This window comes from Meriones unguiculatus, chromosome 20, assembly GCF_030254825.1.
Source record: "Meriones unguiculatus strain TT.TT164.6M chromosome 20, Bangor_MerUng_6.1, whole genome shotgun sequence".
Classification (NCBI taxonomy): Eukaryota; Metazoa; Chordata; class Mammalia; order Rodentia; family Muridae; genus Meriones; species Meriones unguiculatus.
In genome coordinates this window covers 55,037,517-55,057,395 of record NC_083367.1, presented here as the reverse complement: position 1 = coordinate 55,057,395, position 19,879 = coordinate 55,037,517, and the positions used below count along the sequence as shown (strand labels likewise).

General features: G+C 39.8%; 1 pseudogene; it reads left to right on the top strand.

The window, feature by feature from the left end:
- The first annotated feature begins 18,271 nt into the window (after positions 1 to 18,271).
- LOC110566328 (serine/threonine-protein kinase H1-like) lies at positions 18,272 to 19,542 on the top strand (annotated as a pseudogene).
- The last annotated feature ends 337 nt before the right edge of the window (positions 19,543 to 19,879 follow it).

The following is a 19,879-nucleotide window of genomic DNA, read 5'->3' as shown; positions in this document are numbered from 1 at the left end:
GAAACAAACACATCCAAGAGGAGTAGACAGCAGGAAATAATCAAACTCAGGACTGAAATCAATAAATTAGAAACAAAGAAAATAAAACAAACAAAAAAATCAATGAAAAGAAGAGCTGGTTCTTTGAGAAAATCAATAAGATAGACAAGCCCTTAGCCAAACAAACTAAAAGGCAGAGAGACAATATACAAATTAACAAAATCAGAAACTAAAAGGAGGAAATAGCAACAGACACTGAGGAAACCCAAAGATATATTAAGTCTTACTTCTAAAGCCTATAATCCACAAAATTAAAAAATATAAATGAAATGGAAAATATTCTTGATAGATTTCCCCTTACCAAAATTAAATCAAGATCAAGTAAACAAGTTAAATATTCCTATAACCTCTAAGGAAATAGAAGCAATCATCAAAAGTCTCCAAAAACAAAAGAAGCCCAGGGCCAGATGGTTTCAGTGGAGAATTCTACCAGACTTTCAAAGAAGAGCTAATACCAAAATCCTCAAACTATTCCACAAAATAGAAACAGAAGGACCATTGCCAAACTCATTCTATGAACCCATCGTCACCCTGATACATAAACCACACAAAAACCCAACAAAGAAAGAATTTCCTACCAATTTTTCTTATGAACATTGATGATAAAATACTCAACAAAATTACTTGGCAAACTGAATCCAAGATCACATCAAAAACATTATCCACCATGATTAAGTCATATCCATTCCAGGAATGCAGGAGTGGTTCAATAGACGAAAATTCATCAATATAATCCCCCATATAAGAAAAAAAAACATATGATCATCTCATTTGATGCTGAAAAAGCAGCCAACAAAATACAACACTCCTACATGATAAAGACTTGGAAAGATTAGGAATACCAGGCACATACCTAAGCACAATAAAGGCATTATACAGCAAGCCTATAAGCCAACATCAAATTAAATGAGGAGAAACTTAAGCAATCCCACTGAAATCAGGAAAAAGACAAGGGTGAGCACTTTCACCGTATCTCTTCAAGTACTTGAAGTCCCTGCAATAAGAGAGCAATAACACAACTAAAAGAGATTAAGGGGATACAAATTTGAAAGGAAGAATCAAAGTCTTGCTATTCACAGATATGATAGTATACATAACCAACCTCAAAAAAATTGCACCAGACAACTCCTAGAGCTGATAAACACCTTCAATGAAATGGCTGGATAGAATTTTAATTTTAAAAATCAGTAGCCCTCCTGTATACAATCGACAATCCAGCTAAGAAAAAAAAAAGAAGTAGGGAAACCACACCCTTCACGACAGCCACAAAAAAATATAAAGCATCTTGGTGTAATTCTATCGAAGTAAGTCAAAGACCTGTATCACAAGAACTTCAAGTCTCTGAAGAAAGAAATTGAAGAAGATATCAGAAGATGGATGAGTAGGGTTAACATAGTAAAAAATGGCCATCCTACCAGAAGCAATCTACAGAATCAACACAATCCCTTCAAAATACCAACATAATTCTTTACAGACTTGAAATAACAATTTAAACTTCATACAGAAAAACAAACACAAAAACACAAAACCCACACACCTATGGACACTTGATTTTTGAGAAAAGAACCAAAACTATACAATGGAAAGAAGAAATTATCTTCAACAAATGGTGCTGGTCTAATTGGCTGTCTACATGTAGAAAAATGCAAAGAGAGCCACATTTATCATCCTGCACAAGACTCAAGTTCAAATGGATCAAAGACCTCAACATAAAGCCAGATATACTAAATCTATTAGAACAGATAGTGGAAAAAAGCCACTAATAACTAATAAAAAAAAACTGCACGTACCTAAAAAAAGTTCTTTATTTTATACAAAACTTTTTTATTAATTTTTATTTTTTATATTAATCACAGGTTATTTACTTAGTATCCCAGCCGTAGCCCTCTCCCTTTTTCCCTCCCAATCCCACCCTCCCTCCCTCATCTCCTCCCTGCCCCTTTCCAAGTCCACTGCTAGGGAAGGTCCTCCTCCCCTTTCATCTGACCCTGGTTTATCAGGTATCTTCAGGACTGGCCGCCATGTCCTCCTCTGTGGCCTAGCAAGACTGTTCCTCCCTCGGGGAGGGGAGGAGGGGTAAAAGAGCCAGTCATTGATTTCATGTCAGAAATAATTCCTGTTCCCCTTACTAGGGTACCCCACTTGGATACTGAGCTACCATGGGCAAAAATGTTCTTTTTTTTTCTTTTTTCTTTTTTTTTCTTTTTTTTTTTTAATTTTCCATCAATTACACTTTATTCATTCTGCATCCCCCCATAAGCCCCTCCCTCCTCCCCTCCCGAAACCACCCTCCCTCTCCTTTCTGCATGCATGCCACTCCCCAAGTCCACTGATAGGGGAGGTTCTCCTCTCCTTTCTGATCTTAGTCAATCAGTTCACATCAAAAGTGGCTGCATTGTCCTCTACTATGGCCTGGTAAGTCTGCTCCCCCCCAGGGGGAGGTGATCAAAGAGCAGGCCAATCAGATTATGTCAGAGGCAGTCCCTCTTCACATTACTATGTAACCCACTTGGACACTGAGCTGCCATGGGCTACATGAACTTCCCAGAGACTCATACTCCAACCAAGGACTATTCATGGAGATAACCTAGAACCCCTGCACAAAATAAGTTCTTTTTACACCAAAAGAAAATAACAAGCTTAAATTTCACTCAGATGGAGAAATAGAGTAGACAGCGGAAGTGGTTGAAGGGAGGGTACAAAGTAGGGCAGGGAGCACAGAGAGGAATGAGGGTGGTGATCAGACCTGGAAAGCGGGGAGAGGAAAGCTGCAGAGAGAAGATTGCCCAATCTGATACCCATCCCACAGGAGAGATCCAACGATGCTTGCAGATGGGAGCCTAGCATAGCTGTGCACTGAGAGGCTCCATCAAGCAGTGGATTGAAAACAGATGCTGAGACTCACCCAGGCCAAAGACTGGGTGAAGTCTTGTGGAAAAGTGAGGGGAAGGATAGAAGGATGTGGAGGTGACAGGAGCTCCACAAGAATACCAACAAAGTCAACTAACTCAGGCCCAGAGGGACTTGTGAAGACTGAAGCACCAACCAAGGACCATGCATGGGCTGGATTGAGGCCCCCTACAGAAATGTAGCTGATGGGCATCTTGGGGTTTGTGTGGGTTCCCTAGTAATGGGAGTGGGCTGTCTCTGACACAAACTCTATTGCCTGCTTTTTGATCACTTCCCCCTTGCAGGGATGCCTCACCAGACCACAGAGGAAAAAGATGAGCTCAGTACTAATTCGACTTGATGAGCTGAAGTGGGTTGTGGCCGGGGATGAGGAGGGGAGGAACACCATTTTACTGAGGAATAAGGGAAGGGGGATGCGGGAGGAGGGAGAGTGGGAACACAGGGAGAGGAAGGAAGATGTAAAGAGGAAGTGGGATGTAAAGTGAAAAAAATAATTAATTAAATAGTAAATTAAAAGCCGATGTAGAAAAAAGGAGGTAGATGAGTCCATTTGGAGTATTACACCGAGCATATATTGTGGAATTCCTTGAACTTTGGAAAAAAGAACATCGCTGTTTTTACAAAATAAGAAAACTCATCGTAATCTCTTGAGCAGAAGAGTACAAAAGTAAATGACTCCCTGAATGAGCAATGGGCTATAGAGTGGCACAGTGAGAGAATCAAAAGGAGGTAACGCCGCTGTACTGTGTGCCGGATATGAGTGATAACTTCAATTGAGTAAGGAAGGAGAATAAATAGAGGGAGTGAAATCAAGGCTGAGAAAATGAAAGCAAACTGAGTTTACAATGGCAACGCATCAGTGCACTCCGTTATATGCTCAGACCCAGACCAAAGCAAGGGTACTCTCTGAACACAAAACTGTTTTCCGTACCACGACTAACGCCATCTTTCTTTTCTGGGCATGTTTATTGTTATTTCACTTATGAACCTGGCATGGTTTAATACCCTCACCTTTAGTAATAAAAAAAAATAATAATATCAATCACAATGTCTCTGCTTCTTGATAGCATCCAGTTAATAGCTGGCCTACACATCCCTAATCCCTTACAGAATTGAAACCATACCTAGTAAGTAAATGCTCCTCATTCCTCTGACTGAAATTCTTTTGCCAGTTTCCTCAAGTGTGTTCTTTGATAATGCAAGCTAAATAAACATAGCTTTGTTTGACTAGAGGTGTGTTCTTACTGACTCTTAATTAGTGGACTTCAACATATAAATAATATTAGCAAGGAAAAAATAAATACTAAATCACTGGTTGGCAGAATACAAAAAGTTGAAAGTGAATAAGGTTTGAACCTAAGACAGAAAAAGAGATGCAAACGTAAGGACTAATTTCAGACTTGAACTTGGAGGAGCAGGGTGACATTCAAGAGAAAAATAGAACAAATACATAAATATATTTAGGGGCACAAGCAGTGGAGGAAACAGTAATTCAATGGATGAAGACTAGTATAAATGTAATTATGGGAATCTGAAGATTAAGATGATTTTGAAGGGAAAGGTCAAATAGTGTACAGTTGAAAAGGAGGCCCAGTGTATGTTAGGATGTAGGAACACACATAAAATTTGTCCTTCAGATGAGCTTTCAATGTTACCAGCCATCTTTATCCTGTATGATTCCCACATTGTCCAGGCATGAAGATACTCAAAAATCCTTATTAAAGCATTTTCGGTAATTTATCAAGCAAATTCTTTGCATAGCATTACTACATAGATCAAGCATTTATCTAGAATGAAAACAATGATCTGTCCCACTGATTTCTCGACACCATATCTAACATGTTATATCAGCACCCACTAAACAGCTTCAGTGAGTAAAATTGTGAAAGAACAGAATCCACACATGTTGGTCCATACAACATAGAATCATTGTCTTCATCGTTCTGTCTCTGAAATCACTGTGCATATTTTCTAGTGTCAAGGAAAAGAAAAAGATAATTTCCAAAAATGTATAAGGAATTACGATGCAAGTCAAAAGCCAAAAATATTATCACTCAGTGTGCACAGCTCAGAGATACAGAATTTATTCAAATCCCAGCCTTTATCTCATGTCCTAGGAAATTTACTAAAACTCTCTGCATCTCAATTCCCTCAACACTAAATCCATTGACAGAAAACAAAATGTGGTTGAATATTAACAAACAACGAATAAAACAAAGCAACAGCAAAACTAAATTAAACAATATCTCACACTATTGAGATGACTATTTCCCCCAAAATGCTGGTAAAGATATGCCGGTATTGAAACCTTTTTATACTATCAATGTGTGTGTAAAATGGTGTTATTGTTATAGAAAACAGTATGGTGGCTCCTCAAAAATTAAAAAATATAATCATCATGTGATTAAGCAACCTCACATCTTCCAAAACTTGAAAGCAGGGTCTCAAAGATACATTTGTACATCTGTGTTCGTAGGAGTCTGAGTGTGGGGACAGGTCAAGAGTTCATGTAAAGATAAATAGATTAACGAAATGTGGTAAGTGCATAAAATGCACACCATTCAGATTTTTAGAGGAAGGAAATATCGATGCCACTATAACTAAGGTGAAACCAAGAACATTATGCTAAGTGAAATAAGCCATAAAGATAAACACTACTTGGCTAACCTATATGCAGTATCTAGAATAGTGAGATGCATAAAGTAGGAAGACAGAGATAGGTAAGCCAGGAGACAACATGGGAAGATGGACAGTGGATATTAATGGGTTACAGTTTCCTCCTAGCAAGATGAAAGATTTATAGTGATTGGTTGTACAACGGTGTGGTTTTACCATGCTGAACTGTACAAGCAACAGGATATAATGACATATCTTATGCTGTGTATATCTTAGCATAGTGATTTTAAAACAGTAGTACTGTCACATGAGAGGAAAGAATAGAATGTGTCCAGCAGAGGTCACTCTCACTCAGGGCTCTGACAGTGTCCATTCCTGCCCAATAGCAAGTCTCTTCAGAACAAAGTTCTGCAGCTGTTGCTAAGAACATGTCCTTAATTATGTCTAGAGTGAAGAAAGATAGTAATCAGTTAGCAAGAGATGAAATACAGTAAAAAAGAAAAAGGAAAAGGAAAGAAAGAAACAGAAAAAAGCTGTTGTTCTCAGACTGTTTCCTTCCAAAAAGGGGCACCTAGGTTAGAAGCCAAAAATAGTTGATAGAAAAACAGGAAAATAAGACATCAAAGAAGCATACTTTTCTAATTAAAGTAATTAGAGAGATGGACAGAGCAGATAATATTTTTTTTTTCAATGCAGTTTATTCAGGAACATTGAACAATCCTCGGACCCCGGGGAAAGCCAGCCCACAGCTTAAATAGCCTCTGGGTAGCCAACCCAGGCGTGCCACGGGGGCAATGCAGATAGGTCCACATACATGGAAGCAAGCCAGATCCTCGGCCTTAGCCAAATATGGAGTTGTTCGTGACAGAGAGCACTCACCATCGGGAAGGTGGAAGGCGGAAACCAGCTCCATCTTTAAGGCATAGCATTCCACAGCTCTCTACAGTTCCCCCTTTTTGTTTTAGACGCATCAGGCAAGAGTAGAGGTCTGATCTCTGATATTAGAAATAAATTGGGACTTTGTACAGATGTTCATTTAGGTGTCATCCACCCAAAGAGCATCAGACCGTCCGATACCTTTTTCTCAGAGGCGGGACCTGGGGCATCAAACCGCATGCAATCAGACATGCTCTTCTCTGGGTCCAAAGCGGCTGACCCTGAGTGCAGTGCTTAGCCTCGCATCCTGAGCGTATCATTTTAGCTTTTTATGGTATCCAACCATGCTTGGGGAGAATGTCCTGCTTCAATGGCTGTAAAGGCCTGAATGATCATGGCTGCATCACACTGTTGTGAGACTCTAATCTTGCATATATACCACAGGCAAACCAAGGAGACCAACACCAGAAGGCCTGCTAACACTCCCATGCCCGCCCATTCCTTCAGATGATTCATGGCTGCAGCAATCCATGTTGATAATCCTGTGGCTAGTCCTGCGTCCACTCCAGTAGAATTTACTGTGACAATGGCCACTCTCAGCTGCTCCATCGTAGTATCGAATTCTCCAGTCCAATTACCTAAAATATAGCTCGACAATTGTTTAGACAGATTTGCAGCGCAGGAAAAATTCTCATGTTGTATGCTAGTGACACAAAGTCCAGCATACTTTCATTGACAGCCAGGTTGAGCGATTTGCCATAGGGTGCAGATAATATTTTTTTAAAAAAAACTTATTTGAGAACAAGTGAGTTTCAGGATGAAAGTGTGAAGTTAGAAAATTCCAAACAGAAGAGGATCCTGAATGATCAGGAAAGCTAGACATTTCTGATGAATGGAAGAGTGGCTCAGTTAGATGCCAGGAGGTGAGTGTCTGCCTGCTGGGATCTTTGGTCCTTGCTTATAATGAAAATCTATGACAGACAGTTTCTTGGGCACATTCTAACACAGAAAGGCAACAAATGCACAAGTTTGGTGATTAGGAGGTCAATGCCAGGCTAGGAGAGAATACTTTTAGGATTTGAAGTTTAATTAATTAATTAAAATAAACCGTAGAGATAGTGAAACTGGGAGAAGAGACAGGGATCGCTCCTGGAAGAAAGCTTTTGAAAGGAACAAGAATAACGTATTAAGGGCTGCAGGGATAAACATGAAAAATGAGAGTGCTGTCTTTTCTTCTAGAGCAGGCCAGCCAAGGCTGTGGCTCCCTAACATAATCAGCTTTAAGATAATTAAGCTTTAGAATATGTGAATATCTTACCCTATATGGCAAAAGGGAATTTAGAAATCAATTAAGATTAATGAACTTGAGGTGAAGAGATTGTCCAAGAGGCCCATTGTAACCACAAGGAACCCTTAGAAGTAGCAAATCTTTCAAGCTGGTCAAAGATGCCACATAGCTGAATGAATAGGGGTGGTGTCTGTCATTTGATACTACAAAGAGAAAATGAGGTTTGTTTTTGTTTTTGTTTTTTTTAAAAAGGATGTAAAAGTGCAGAGGAAGCAGCATAGGGGTTTATGACCCATATTTAAAGACTTTTGCTTTAATTTGTATACTGAAGCCATTGGAAGTAAGGTTTAAATCAGAACTGTGGTGTGCTCCAATTTAAATATTGACGAAAATGAATGCTACATTGACATTAGGAGACAAGAGAGGTAAATATATGATCATGTAAATAGATAATGAATCCAGCTGAACTGGACTGATCAGGATAGTAGCCTTCCAGGAGGTGGCTGAGTCCTGGAACTGACTGAGTGCATGTGCTTTATAAGAGAGGCAAGAATCTCAACAATCACCCCAAGCAGAACTGGAAAGTGTAATTGCCAACTTGGGGTAGTAATAGAAAATAATGTGGCCAGCAGCCACTTGGTTCTAAGGGAAATCTTCCGATTCACGCTGTTAGACCCTAAATAAGCCAAGGGGACTTCCTCTACTCTTTCTTGTTTTCTTTGGTCTCAGTAGGCCTTCAGCGTTCTCAGTACCTCAACCCCAGAAGAGGGAGAACAAAGTTTTCCCTACTCTTCACAACTATATATATATATATATATATATATATATATATATATATATATATACATATATGTATATGTATACATATATACACACACACATATATATATACATATAGACACACATATATATGTAAATAAAAAATAGTTTCTTGATTCTTTTAGTAATGTTAGTGGTTGTGAGTCACTGAAACGCTCCAACTGTAATGCTATTATACTTTGTGTCTAACTGTGTTTAAAACATGGTGGTCCTTGTCCCAGTTGTCCTCAGTTTTGAGAATTTTTTTAACTTTTATTAATTACACTTTATTCACTTTGTATCCCCCCATAAGCCCCTCCCTCCTCCCCTCCCAATCCCACCCTCCATCCGCCTTCTTCATGCATGCCCCTCCACAAGTCCACTGATAGGGGAGGTCCTCCTCTCCTTCCTTCTGATCTTAGCCTATCAGACCTCATCAGGAGTAGCTGCATTGTCATCTTCTGTGGCCTGGTAAGGCTGCCCCCCTTCAGGGGGAGGTGATCAAAGAGCAGGCCAATCAGATTATGTCAGAGGCAGTCCCTCTTCCCATTACTATGTAACCCACTTGGACACTGAACTGCCATGGGCTACATCTGTGCAGGGGTTCTAGGTTATCTAAAATGCCTGGTGCTTGGTTGGAGTATGAATCTCTGGGAAGATCCCTGTGTTCAAATTTTCTGGTTCTGTTGCTCTCCTTGTGGAGTTCCTGTCCTCTCCAGATCTTACTATTTCCACTTCTTACATAAGATTTCATGCACTCTGCCCAACAGTTGGCCATGTCTCAGCATCTGCTTTGATTGTCTGCAGGGCAGAGGCTTTCAGAGGCCCTCTGTGGCAGATTTCTAGGTTGTTTCCTGTTTTTTTCTTCTGATGTCCATCCTCTTTGTCTTTTGGGATGGGGATTGAGCATTTTAGTCAGGGTCCTCTCTCTTGATTAGTTTCTTTAGATGTACAGATTTTAGTAGGTTTATCCTATATTATATGTCTATATGAGTGAGTATATACTGTGTGTCTTTCTGCTTCTGGGACAGCTCACTCAGGATGATCCTTTCCAGGTCCCACCATTTACCTGCAAATTTCATTATTTCCTTATTTTTCATTGCTGAGTAATATTCCATTGTATAGATGTACCACAATTTCTGCATCCATTCTTCAGTTGAGGGACATCTGGGCTGTTTCCAACTTCTGGCTATTACAAATAAAGCTGCTACAAACATGGTTGAGCAAATGTCCTTATTGTGTACTTGAGCCAAAGGAACAGTTTTGAGAATTTAAGCAGAATTTTCAAGCAATAGTTTCTTTGTACAATGTAATAAAAATAAAACCTTTAGCCAATAATATTGAAAGTATAAATTAATGAGAATAGCAGCCTTACCAGGCCACAGAAGAGGACAATGTAGCCACTTTTGATGCGAACTGATAGACTAAGATCAGAAAGGAGAGGAGGACCTTCCCTATCAGTGGACTTGGGGAGGGGCATGCATGAAGAAAGGGGAGGGAGGGTGGGATCAGGAGGGGAGGAGGGAGGGGCTTAGGGGGGATACAAAATGAATAAAGTGTAATTAATAAAAAATTTAAAAAGGTAAAAAAAGAATAAATGTTCTCTGTACAAATAGAAAATGAAATATGTCATTCACAAAAGAAGTACAAATACCTAAATATGCAATAACTACGAAAACATAAGTTTCTCAAGCATCAATAAAAATAATGTAAAAATATACATTAAAATAATAATACTCTTCTTGCTTGTTTAGTTGGATGTGATTAAAAGAATAATTCTGCTGCTGTTGTATGCAGGAGGCAAGTTACTTTTTGAATTCATAGCAAACTCAGAAGGTTCAAAAAATGTAATTTGAAAAAATTAAAATTACAAAAATCGACAATATAGTGTTATTGCAATATTGTGTATGAAATGAAACAATATAAACTCTGATACTAGAAGTTCATTAAAACAAACACAATTTGTAGCTATATATATTTATTAGAATGTAGAATGTAATTATGCTTTCTCTTCAAAGCTAACAAATATTTCACCCTTTAAAAAGTACCTGTATATGCACAAGTATACATATGAATGCCAGATGAGGAAGACTCAGACTTTGCTAAGTAACAAAAATAATGCATAAAAACGTATTATATATTTGATGTGCATCGTCCATTCAATTAGTGAGTGTATATAGAAGCTAACAAAATTAATGATCACTTTTATTTCCTTTACTTTCTTTTTTTTTGTAAAGGTAAATTCTATTGATAAAAAATATCAGTAAACTTGTATAGAAGTAGTTTTCAGAAGACTTACATTTGCTATAATGTTTATGGCATCAAGTTGATTAGGAAGGCAGAATATAAAATCATGTGTTCAAAGTGACTATGAGTAAGTAAAGAAAGTTTTGAACAGAAAGTAAGGTAAGAAAATACATTACCATATTTACAGAATATACAGGAAATCTTTTTCTTTTATGGCTTATGATTTTAGTACATTAAGCAATACTATCTTTAGATGAAAGGGGAGGAGGACCTATCCTATCATTGGGGGGCATAGGAGAAGAGGAGGGAGGGAGAGTGGGATTGGGATGGGATGGGGGAGGGGGCTACAGCTGACATACTATAATTAATAAAAATTAAAAAATTAATTAAAGAGCTTGCTTTGGTATAATGCTACACTTGCTTTCATAACTGAATGGCTTCGGTGAGGAAAAAGGACTGTTTTTATTGTTGATTGCCCTTTCTTCACAACCCACACCGCTTTGTCCGGTAAATACTTACATCTAATTGATTTTCCACTTCCTCTCTTTCTTTACACTGAGCCCATATTTTTATCTTCAATACAGTCCTTATTGCTACTTTCTTTCTGTTCTTCTATTTTATTCTGGAATGGTGGTTCTGAAATGCAATTCTCTCCTGAAGTATGACAATTAAATGTAGCAGGAAAAGAGTTGTCTAGTTTCAGTAGAAAACTCAGGACTTTGTCAAGGCAGAGTCTAATATCGCTATCCACAAAGGGATTTCTGTTTGAAAGAAGATAATCTAACAGAAGAAGCAAAGAGGAGGTCTGTGACACCCCACAGAAGAAAAACAGGAGCCCTGACTATTAAGTCCTAGCAGGAGGAAGATACAGCTCTGAGTCATCCAACTCTATTAAGTCCTCAAGGAAATCAGTAAAATTAAGTCTATAAAAGCTGACCCAGCTGGTTAATTAGCACACTATACACCAGATTATGTTTTACAGTTGGATTTTTTATATTTTATGCTGCAGCCTAATAAGTCAAACCAATTACATTACCAAGGACTTGATGACTTTTCTCTTATGAGCTCACCAGGCAGCTAACTTAGACAGGCAGGATGATTGCTGTTCCATGCCTTATTCCTCAGACCTCCACGCTAAAGCTCTCACAGTGAACCTCTTCCAGAGCTCTAACACAGAGAATGCTGTGCTTGCCCTAGCTGCTACCAGCCAAAGGAAGTGATTCATTTGTGAAGGTTGTAATTACAGGCTATGAAACAGCTGGTTATGGGCTCTTTCTCCTGGCCTGAGCTCCATCTGTTAGTATGAGCAGAACCAAGCATTTACATTCTATTAAGGATACTCTCATAGACAGGAGAAACAAATGTTATATTTCAGAGGCTTCCCCAGGACAATAAGGTTTTCCAGGACAATAAGCAGGAGATCAAGTGGCAAAGGTCGCTTACTTATGCTGAAGACTTGTTACAACTAATCTTAGTTCAACAACTAAGAATAGTTGCTTTGCACATCACCTTAGAAAAGATAGTTTCTACTGAATTTTCCAACACTCCAAGTAGGTGAGGAAGAGAAGGCTCTTACTTTACTTGTACCTCTCTAGGCCATTTGATTGGCTAAAACTACACCCTTTAACATGTCACCTTCTCTTTTCAAAATCATTTTCATTATATTCCTAAAACACAAACAAACCTCTTTCACAAACCCTTTCTTGCCTGTTTCCAATAAGATGTTTTCAAATTACAAAGCCTGAAATACATAGTCGTTGAGAAAAGTCATTGTGTCCACCAGAACACCTAAATTCTAATCTTGGTTTCAACACATCTTGATTGTAGAACCTTAGGAATTTAAGTCTTCTCTGTCATGTTTCCTTCTTTCATGTCAGGTGGTTGTGTATCCAGCCCACAAATATTAAGCAGATTAAATTCAGACACTGTAAGGCACCTTGAAAACTATTTGATGTGTAGACAAAAATGTTCCTTACCTCAAATTCCATCTCTCCTGTCAGAAAGGAGAGTCTACTGGTCTGGCTGAAAATTGTTTTTCTCTTTTCACTTGTGAAGTATGGTTTCATTTTTTAAAAAATCATTTCATTTCTCTAATCTCACACTGGTTCCTTACACTGTATTATGGGCACCTACCTCTCAGTATTTTCCTTCTCTCTTGGTCTGACTGGAGCTGAGGGAAGGGTTGTTCAGTGAACCATCTCAAAAACCCAGCCGAACTCTGCATGAAATAGGACATCTCTTCTTGTCAACTGCTACAGAAGATTTTGTTTTAATTTTTGCTGTCCCCTCTCATTGTAGCATTACACCATTCTGTGCTTTTAGCACTGTCTTATTTGTTCCATATTGGGTTAGTTACATAGGGGAATGGCTAAATTACACTTCCACCGTCTCCTCTTGCACAGGGTCCCTGATATGAATCGACAATACAGCACAAATGGGTGATGAAATAACTGTGTAAGCACTGATACTTTGCATGTGTGTTTAATTAGTTTGCAGTTTAATAGTTTAATAGCAATCTGTATATAAGGTTAAAAGCTTTTATACCTTAATATTTTTTTTGGAAAATATGTATTTCAAGTTCCTACGGTCTTCTTCAACCATAGACTTGTTTACCTTAGCTAAATGTGAATAAAGGAAATATCCAAGACAATTGTTTCTGTGTTTCTTTATTCTTGTCTTGGTGATAGTACCACGTGCCTCAATTCCAACACAACAACATACTGATACTAGTGATGGCGTGATTGTCAGAAGGGACAAGGGATGACCAGTAGGTCCATTCAGATGGCTTAGCACCTTAAGGCACCTGATGACCTGAGTTTGATCCTTTGAATCTACACTGTAGAAAGAGAATTAACTTCCATAAGTTGTCCTCTGACCCCCAGCCCCCATACACACTGTAACATATACACAAATATGGAATAAGTAAATAAATAATAAAAATTAATGAAATTAAAATTTAAAAGGAATAAAGGTATTAGGTTCCAAACTACTCCTTCACCAATGTCTGGCCTTATTTTGGACATTTTGACATAAACCATATTTTTATGTGTACAAATTTCCTCTTCTGCAAAGTTAAAGACTTAACAAAATTAAAATAGCCCTAATTTTGTATAGGTGCTATTTCCAATCAGGCAATCAACATGCCGTTTAAAGAATGTAATTCCTTAGTCTCCAAGTAGGTTCCCCAATAATGGGAACAGGGCTGTCTCTGCCATAAACTCAGTGGCTGGCTCTTTGGTCACCTCTCTCTGAGGGGGGAGCAGCCTTACCAGGCCACATAGGAAGACAATACAGCCAGTCCTGATGAGACCTGATAGGCTAGGGTCAGATGGAAGGGGAGGAAGACCTTCCTATCAGTGGACTGGGGGTAGGGTATGGGAGGAGATGAGGGAGGGAGAGCGGGATTGGGAGGGGACAAGGAAAGGGGCTACAGCTGGGATACAAAGTGAATAAACTGTAATAAATAAATAAATAAAAATTTTAAAAAAGAATGTAATTCCAAACAGCACAATTAAGAACATAACTTCATACTGTAGGATAAACATACTCAAATCTATACTTCTAAAAAGCTAAACAACAAGGAAGACCCTAGGAAAGATGCTCAATCCTCATTCAAAAGGACAAACGCAATAGACATCAGAAGCAGGAGAAGAGAGGGAACAGGACAGGAACCTACCACAGACGGCCTCTGAAAAGCTCTACTGATTGAGGTATTGAAGCAGAGGCTGAGACTCAACCAAACTTTGGGCAGAGTGCAGGGAATCTTATGAAGGAAGGGGGAGATAGAAAGACCTGGAGAGGATAGGAGCTCCAGAAGGAGACCAACAGAGCCATAAAAACTGAGCTTTGGAGGCCCTGAAGAGACTGATACCCCAACCAAGGATAATGCATGGAGAGGACCTAAAACCATGGCTCAGATGTAGCCCATAGACTCAGTCTCCAACTGGGGTCCTTAGTAAGAGGAGCAGGGATTCTTTCTGGCATGAACTCAGTGGCAGCCTCCCTGATCACCTTCCCCTGGATGGTACAGCCTTGCCAGTCCACAGAGGAAGACTATGCAACCAGTCCTGATGAGACCTGATAAGCTAGGGTCAGAGAGGGGCATAGGGGGAGAAGAAGGAAGAAGGGTGACATTGGAAGGGGAGGAGGATGGGATCCACAGCCAGGATACAAACTGGATAAATTGTAATAAATTATAAAAATAAAAAAGGAAAAAAGTACATAGTACAATTCTCTAAACCGAATTCCAGATAACTTTGTCAGGTTTTATTTTAGCAATAATATAGAGAAAATAACAGGCACCTTCTATTTACCATGCAATTAAGATTCAAAAAGTTTTATATATTAGATATTTTCTTATTGTATGTGTAGGTGGGTGGGGATGTGTGCATATGTGTGACAGTATGCATTTGTGTATGTGATGCAGGGGACAAAAAGTAATCTTGTGTGCTGCTATTCTATTCTATTTATTTATTTATTAGAGATTTTATTACATATTCAGTGTTCTGCCTGCATGTATGCCTGCCTGCCAGAAGAGGGCACCAGACCTCATTATAGGTGGTTGTGAGCCATCATGTGGTCTTGGGAATTGGTATCAAAAAATTAACCTCTGAGACATCTCTCCAGACCCAAAATTCTTTTTTTTCCCCAAGATTTATTTATTTGTTTGTTTGTTTGCTTGCTTGCTTGCTTATTTGTTTATTTATACAGTATTCTGCCTGCATTTGTGCCTACAGGAAAGAAGAGGGCACCAGATCTCATTAATAGATGATTATGAGCCACCGTGTAGTTGTTGGGAATTGAACTCAGGACCTTTGGAAGAATCACTTTATTTTTTGAGTCAGGGTTTCTCACTGTCCTGGAGCTTTCCAAATAGAATAGGATGGTTGGCCAGTGAGCCCCAGAGATCACCTGTCTCTTCCTTTTCATCACTGGGGTTATATGTGTGCCTGGACTTTCGACTTGAGTTCTGGAGGATTCAAATCAGCTCTGAAGAGTTGCAAGGCAAGCACTTTCCCTATCTTTACAGCCTTATTAAATGTGTTCTTGAATTCTATACCCCAGGAGTGTGAAATGTGAAATGCGTAAAATTGAAATGTGAAATGTGTGGAAAGTTTCTGTACTGTCTATTTGCAGGTGGTAGACACTCAAAGGGATATTTTTAGTAATCTCTAAAGCATAAAACTATCTCTGTAAAACAAACAAATATTTTTGGGAAAATATTTTTAATATTCATGGAAAGCTGAGATCACAATTAATCATGTCTTTCCTGTTTATCTCCTCCAAATAGAGTTAATAAACACATGTACTATTTCATTTAAGAGCTGCCAATCTCTACAACAAATATTCATCTTCATGTTTATGAAACAAAATTACAATTTAGTTCCCTGGGTGACTTAGAATATGCATTATTCCCTTCACTGTTTTAGTCACTCTCTGTTCAACCCCACAGTTAGTTGATGTCTTGTCCCCAAAAGTACTACTTGTAGGTACAAGTGTATTTTTAAAAATACACTTAATACACAAATTTTTCAGTCCTGACATTGATCAGCTGGCACACGATACAACGAAATAAGTGAATCAGACTTATATCGCACCATTTAGGACAATTAGCAGTAATTGTTGGTGTTGTATTTTAAGGATCTTTAAAAGAGATATGTGTGGTAAGAAGGATCCAAAATGAGTTTTAAGAACTGAATTTTAACCTGAGTAAATTGTTGCAATAATAATAAGCAAATGCTAGAATTTTAATACCTCATGTCAGATAATTTTGTGTGAAAAGCATAGTTGAGGGTTTTGTTTAGAGTTTCTTTATAGGGATGGATTGTTCTGGGCAGTGAATTACTTCATCGTTGGAGATCAATAAACCACTTCAAGCTTGAGAAGTAGGTTCCTCTTTCAAGCCTTGAATATAATGAGATGGCACAGCAAATTGCCTAAGGAAGAAGATAGCACTAAGAAAGGGAAAGTCATGTCAACTGAATGTCAATATCATTAACATTTGGTAGGAACAAAAGGAGGCACCATAGCAACCTTGTAAGAGAATCTAATAAATGGATTCTGATGCATTTTGACCATCCAAGTACTCCGTCTTAGAAAATAAAAGAGCTGTAGAGTACAAAAGGATAAAACATAGCGGCTTTGGAAAATGTGTTATTATTTACACACACTGTAAAAAATGTATTTCTACCAAGTTCTGATAAATATTTGTTATATTTCTAGATTAATGTGTATGATATTTTAAAATGCATGCTTTATTTTACCACAGCTATGTGATGAGACTAAATGTTGTTTTATTGTTTAGTTGAAGTTAAGGTCAATACAGAGATAAAGAATTAAGAAATTGATCTTCTTTAATAGAAATTTTGAAAATATATCTTCAGTAGATTGGTAAAATTTTCCCACACCCCCTGAGGACATAATTGAATGGCTAACCAGCTGAAAAAACAGATTACCCTGATTGTGTCAAATGGATAGGACTCCTTGCAATGTATGGCATACTTTGAGATGGACATATACCAGTGAGTCAGAGAACTGAGCAGGTAATGCTTATCTGTGAAAGATACTTGAAGGTTATTTCACAATTATAGAATTCAATCTCCATTTAAGACAAGCCAGTTCAGTTATTTTTACTGAGATTCCTGTAAATTTCTGTTGCAGTTTGAAGTAGTCAGGGCAAAATGATTGGGCTTCAATTATGCATCTGAAAACTGTTAATAACCAATTATCTCTAATATATTTTATATAGCCAACATCATAGGATCATTTAAATTTATCATAAAATGCAGAATAATTTGATACACACAATGTGGCTAGTAGTAAGACAACATTTTAAAGAAGAACAAGACATAACTTATTGCACAATATAAAATCATCTTGATCCTGTTTATATTTATATTGTTAGGATGGTGGTGCTGTCTAGGACTGCAGAAAGGTGCTCAGACCTTTTTCTCCCACAATTCAACGAATTAAAAAAGCAAGAAAATCGCAAGCCACAGCTTTAAGTCAAATTTTATTGACAGGAAAAGCACCTGCACTTCACAGAGCAGACTGTACAAACAACAGACCCTTCTCTGAGGGAGTGGAAAGTCAAGCAGTGTCCGAACCTGCCTAAATCCTGGGTCCTTACCTGTTGGAGGTATAGGATAGATCTTCTTTCTTACTCCAAACTGGAGGGAAATTAATTGGTTTCAATTGCAAGCGATTTGGAAGCTCCTTCCACTCCACTTTGGATAAAAGCTCATCCAACTATTGTCCTGGAAAAAAGGAAAACATAAATCTGACATCTTAAGTTTTTAGTAGAAGTATATTTATGAATGACGTCACGAAGCTATCACGGGAGGATGGTGGCGGCGCCCGTGGCCTGGGCTGGGACAACCGTGGGCTGAGCCTCCGAGACTCTCAAGAGCCTGCTGGCCCGTGCGAGTGTAAGACGAGGCCACTGCCTACAGAGCAGGTCCTGCCAGCCTCCCTGGAGAGGGTGCCCCCGTGTCTGTGATGGGCTGTGGGACAAGCAAGGTCCTTCCTGAGCCACCCGAGGATGTCCAGCTGGATCTGGTCAAGAAAGTGGAGCCATTCTTCAGTGGCACTAAAAATGATGTATACAAGCGCTTCATCACAGAGGTGGACAGCGCTGTGATGATCAAAGCTGGGTCTCCAGCTACCAGTCAATATGCACCTCCCTGCCCTGGTGTTCCCACTTCCGGCCACACAGAGCCTCCTTCAGAGCCACCACGCAGTGCCAGATTGGCAAAGTAGCGGACCAAACTTGACCCACATGTAACAGCTAAGTATGATATCAAAGCCCTGATAGGCCGAGGCAACTTTAGCCGAGCGGTACGTGTGGAGCACGAGGCAACCCAACAGCCATATGCTGTCAAGATGATGGAGACCAAGTACTGAGAGGTGTGTGAGAGGAGTCTGAGCTCCGAGTGCTGGGCGGGCACGCCATGCCAACGTCATCCAGCTGGTGGAAGTGCGTGAGACACAGGAGCATGAATATATGGTGATAGAGCTGGCCACTGGTGGTGAGCATTTTGACCGGGTTATTGCCAAGGGTTCTTTCGCTGAGCCGGATGCCGCAGGAGTGCTGCAAACGGTACTGGATGGTGCCCGGTATCTGCATGTCCTTGGCATCACACACCGAGACCTCAAGCCTGAGAATCTCCTCTACCACCACGCAGGCACTGACTCCAAGATCGTCATCACTGACTTTGGCTGGCCCATGCCCGAAAGAAAGGTGCGCTGACTGCTTGATTGAAGACCACTTGTGGCACACCTGAAATCATTGCGCCTGAGGTCCTGGTTCGAAAACCCCACACCAGTTCCGTGGACACGTGGGCGCGTGGTGTCATTGCCTACATCCTGCTCAGTGGCACTACGCCCTTTGAGGATGACAACCGCACCCGGTAGGGCAGATGCTCAGGGGCAGATACAGTTATATGGGGGAGCCCTGGCCTAGTGTGTCTAATCTGGCCAAGGACTTCATTGACAGGCTGCTGACAGTGGACCCTGGAGCCCACATGACTGAGCTACCAGCCCTCAGACACCCATGGGCAGTAAACATGGCAGCCTCTTCAACCATGAAGAATCTCCACCGATCCAGCTCTCAGAATCTCCTCAAGCGTGCTTTTTCTTGTCGCCAGAGCACCAAATCCTCCCAGTCCACACGTTCTAGCCCCTCCACACGCTCTAACGAGTCTCGCCGGGTTAGTGAGTGGGAACTTCGGGAGCTCAGTCTGGGCTATCAGCAGCAGAATAATGGCTGAGCCACTAGCTATGACATGGACACACCACTGTCTGGCCACTCTCTGCCATGTCACCTTCTTTCTAGCTAGGCCTCGGGGCCAGCAGTATTCAGAGCATGCCTGGACCCAGCCCCTCTCTATACCTTTAGCAGCCCCACCACCACCACCTATCATGCCTGCCATGATGGAATGGCGGCCCAAGGCCACCTGAACTTCACCTTAATGTTTGCCTCTTCCTTGGACTAAAGGGACCTACAGTGTTGGGTAGAAAGGGTCCTATGACTCAGGACTCTTTTAATCCATTACTTTTATTAGCCCCCTTATAAAAAAGCATTGGTCTAACTCCCATATTTGCTGC